Source organism: Streptopelia decaocto (assembly GCF_964273445.1).
Source record: "Streptopelia decaocto genome assembly, contig: HAP1_SCAFFOLD_50, whole genome shotgun sequence".
Lineage (NCBI taxonomy): Eukaryota > Metazoa > Chordata > Aves > Columbiformes > Columbidae > Streptopelia > Streptopelia decaocto.
This window is the reverse complement of record NW_028115722.1, coordinates 193,957-198,758: the sequence shown is the minus strand read 5'-3', so window position 1 is coordinate 198,758 and position 4,802 is coordinate 193,957.

Below are 4,802 nucleotides of genomic sequence, written 5' to 3'. Positions count from 1 at the left end.
TAGACTGGGACGCGGTCTAAGGAGACTGCCTGGGACTGAGAGCGCCTCACCTTCTCCTGTGCTGGGTGGTTATTTTTCTCTACTGGATATATCCTGGAATGAGTCCTTGCCTACCCCAGGCAAGTGAGAGCCCTCGCCCAGCCCAGGTGAGTGATTGTTTCTTCGGGGCACCCACGAGTGAGAGGCCTCTAGTTTTATTTCTTGTGAGTGAATGCAGGCATATTGTTGATCCTTGTTGTTCTTATGTTGTCGTACCCAAATAATCTCCTCAACTGATATCCAAAGCTGAATTTTATGTTGTTGGAGTGCTAAATAATTGTATAAACCCTGTTTCTAGTTTATTTGCTATGCTTTTCAACCTAGAATAAAGACTGTTTTGGAACTTGTTGTCTGCCTAAAACTGCCTTTTGTGGTGCCTCCGTGACCCCCACAGTGCTACCCGGGCTCCATGGCTACCGGCCATCCCACTGCAGCACCGGCCCCAGGTCACCACCACCATGTGCTGGCGGGTCCCTGGTCACTGTCGCGGTGCAGGAGATGAAGGAGGAGCCCCTGGGCTGGCCGGAGCCCCAGGGGTGCGGCAGGAGGAGGCACCACAGGGACAGAGGTGCCGGTTGCAGTGCCAGTGGCAGGGCCAGTGGTGCCACTGTCAGTTTGCTTGTGTACGTGGCTTTTACTTTCCTGATTAAACTGTCAGCCACTGAGTTTTATCACTTCAAGTCTTCTGATTCTCTCCCCCATCCTGCTGGATATAAAGATAAACATCTCAAAAAGCTATGTTTTCATACCAGATGGACTACGGTGAATTCCCAAGGCCGTTCCGTAATATTTAGGACTTGTGATTTATTATATTTCTGCCACTGCTTGGTGTCGAGGGTTAAGATTGCGTGGTGACAATAAAACCCTGGCGGATGTATTGTTAACCTCCTCTCCCCCCCCACTTCCCCCTTTTGCCCCTCTCTCTCCCCGCTTCCGACTCAGGACAGGCGATCGGGAGGGAAAGAAGGACAGAGAGAAGAGAGCTGGAAAAATTAAAGATGTTTTACTAATGCTACTAATAAGAATAGAGAAAATAATACAAAATATACAAAACCAATCTTGAAAGTCTCAGCAACTGCAGAGCCGGCCACCAAAGTCCTTGATTAGACTCTGCAGCCAACTGGAGCTGGATTCAGTCTCTCACTAGGCCTCAGTTCGCAGGGACAATTAGTAAGGTCCTCTCCTAATGTCGGCCATAAGCAGAAGGGAAAAAGCAAAGGCAAAAAGGCAAAAAGGGGCGAGATCCTTGTGATCTCCCACTTTTATTTGAACTATTCACGTGAATGGAATGTTATACACAGTTGGTCAGTTTCTTGGTCACTTGTTTCTCGTCGCCCCTCTCACGAGATGTCCATCCATGCTTATCAATAAGTTTGCATTCCATTGCTAGGTTTACCAAAACATGTGTCTGGTTCTCCAGGAAAATGCAGTTAACATGAAGCCTTTAGCTGACAGGCAAAATTCACTGAAAGAGAAACTTGTTTTTAACAAAACCAGGACACCTCTCTTCTTTCCTTTTCTCTCACTCTCCTGCTTCCTGCCTCTTTTCTTTCGAATTCTCCATTTCAGTCCTGCGGCCCAACACTACTTTTTATTCTTTCTTCCCTTTCTCCTGCTCCCTTCGCTTTCTCCCTCTGTCCCATTTCTTTCTTCCCGACTTGTCTGTTGGAGACTTTGGGCCACTTTGGCCCCAGGTCTGGGCATGGTTTGGCCAGTTTTCAGAGGCCTGGCTGGTGACAGCAGGCAGTGACAGGCCCGGGGCTGACAGGGTCCCCCTCCCCTAGGGGGCGCTCGGCTGCCACACCCAGCTGACATAGAACCTTGGTCACAATGCCCGCTACCGTGGCGAGGATGCGGTGACTCTGCAGGTAACAGGGACACTGCAGGACTTGGTGCCAGCTCAGCAATTTCTCAGTTCCCCAAAGAAGCTGAATTCTGCACATTGCTGCCTTTGCTGTTGAAATGATGTCATCAGGTGGGTGTTTTGGTGTAATACACTGAAAACCAGAGCAGAAATGGTGAAATATTCCCATGATATGCACGATCCCTGCACCAAACCACCATGATTCAGCCTAAGGAGATCTGCAGCTTATTTTTTTGTACTGCCAGCAGATTGTGGAAGTACAGTATAAAAACCATCTTTATGGAGAGATCTTTGCATTTTAGGCTTAGTCTAAGTGTCTCAAGTAGCTGGGGTTTTGTTTGGGCCTAATCCATAAGGTCTGATGGCTTTCCTCCTGCTCTGAAGGTGGATGTGGTAGAAAATATAAAGCAAATAAATGTCCTGCAGCCTAGCCTTTCCTTGCCTTGCCTTGCAGCCCTTATGCTTGGCAAAAGGAGAGGATTAAATGCTTTTGCTAGTTAAAGTAATCAATGAAATATCATTGCAAGTGTGGGTCTTACGGTGAGAGATGTCTGGATTTCTGTTCGTAATAGCACAAATCTTTTTAGCCTGTTCCCAGGAATTGATGGAATAGGAAAGGAGTCCAAAGGAGTGTACATATTCATTTTCCAAGTAACTGCTTTATATGTCTGTAATGGAGAAGAAGATTGTCTAGGAGAAGCCAGAGGAGTTCCATTGCACATCTCTGTCATTGGGTGGATTGGATGACTTCAGGGTTTGCAGGGACAGGAGTTTCCTGTGTGATTTACAGCTCAAATATGGTCAGAGAAACTGTCCTCATTTCATTTTTCTTTTCTCTCACATGGATACCCAGAGAGATTTTAACCTGGACTGCAGACTGGTGACTTCCACTAGTCTTTTGCTGACATGGTTAACTTAGGAATTAAAACATCAGACTTGTTTGTAAAGAAATTCTCGATTGGTGAAAGACATTTAGAGGAGGAGTGAGGTTAATGAACATATGTGGAATAATATGAAATGACTCTTCATAAAATAATAAAGGGAGAGCTTGTGAAAAAAAAAAAAAAAAAAAAAAAATCAGGGCAGCTGATGTTTTCTATCCCCCAAATCCCTTGGGCAGGAGTCTGAAGAGATGTCTATTAGTCATGGTGCCAGGATCTGTCATATTTCTAGAAACTGAGTTTAGAAGTTTTAGAGGTGATTTGATCAACATGTGGTCACTGTTCCTGGTCAGAGCTCAAAGTATGTGCAAAATTTTGCAGGGACATCTGGCTGGAAGTGTTGATTAAACAGTATGGAGGATTAAATAGTACATAGGATTAAATAGTATATATGATTGCAGTACAAGTGCTTTGCATCCTCTACAAATTGCCAAATAAGTAGTAAAGTTAAATAGACTAGACTGGCATTTTAAAATCAGGAGTGACTGTCTGCAGTCTAAATCATGTTTTCTTGCTATTTGATACTGCACTGTAGCCCTTGGGACTTGCTGTCTGGAAGAGAAAAAAAACCCCAACCAAACCAAATCTGAGAGGAAAAAAACTGGGGAGAGTGCCTGCTTTGAATTAGTGTAATTATTTTTCTGTGTTGTGTTTTTTCAAGGTCCAAGTCCCCCTGTAGTGCTTTGTCTTACCCTAGAAGATCATATACCCACTGCAAGCCACAATCAGGTTCTTTGTGCCCTGTCAGGCTCTGTGAAACTCTGTCAGGCTCTGTTTGGCTCTATTGGGCCCTGTCAGACTCTGCCAAGCTCTGTCGGGCTTTTTCCATGTCCTCTTGGACTCTATTGGGGTCTTCCAGGTGCTTTCAGGCTTTGTCGGGTGCTTTCAGGATTGGTTGGGCTCTGTCAGGCCCTGTCAGGCTCTGTCATGCTTTGTTGGTCCCTGTCGGACTCTGTCATGCCCTGTCGGGCTTTGTCAGGCTTTGTTGGGCCCTGTTGGGGTCTGTCAGGCTTTGTCAGGCCTTGTTGAGCTCTCTTGAGCTCTATCAGGCACTGTTGGGCCCTGTCAGGCTCTGTCGGGTTTTTTCAAGCTCTGTCAGGCTCCATGGGGCTTTCTGAAGCTTTGTCAGGCCCTGTTGTGCTTTGTCAGGCTCTCTCGGTCTTTATTGGGCTTTGTTGGGCTCTGTTGGGGGTCTGTTGGGCTTTGTCCAGCCCTGTCGGGCTCTGTTGGCCTCTGTCAGCCTCTGTCGGTCTTGTTTGAGCTTTGTTGGTCTCTGCTGGGCTTTGTCGGGCTCTGTCGGGCTTTAACGGGCTTTGTCGGGCTTTATTGGGCTTGGTCAAGCCCTGTCGGGCACTGTCAGACTTTTTTTGGGCTCTGTAAGGCTTTATAGGTCTTTGTCAGGCTTTATTGGGCTCTGTTGGGTTTTGTCAGGCTCTGTCGGGCTTTGTTGGTCTTTATTGGGCTCTGTCTGGCTCTGTCGGGCTGTGTCAGTCTCTGTCAGTCTCTTTCAAGGTTTGTTGGGCTGTGTTGAGCTTTGCCGAAAGAGACCGAAAGGGATTGACAGGGCCTGACAAAGACCGACAAAGCCCAATAAAGCCCGACAAAGACCTGTAGAGCCCAACAGAGCCCAGAAAAATCTGACAAAGCCCAATAGAGCCTGAAAGAGCATGACAGGGCCTGGCAAAGCCCAACAGAGCTGAAGAAAGCCCAATGAAGCCTGAAAGAGACCAACAGGGCCTGACAGAGCCCGACAGAGCCTGACAGAGCCAGACAAAGTCTGATAGAGCCAGACAGAGCCTGACAAAGCCCAATAAAGGCCGACAGAGACTGACAAAGCCCAGCAGAGCCCGACAAAGCCGAACAGCGACTGACAGGGCCCAACAGAGCCCAACAGAGCTTGAAAAAAACCCAACAGAGCCCAACAAAGGCTAACAAAGCCCAACAGAGCCTGACAAAGA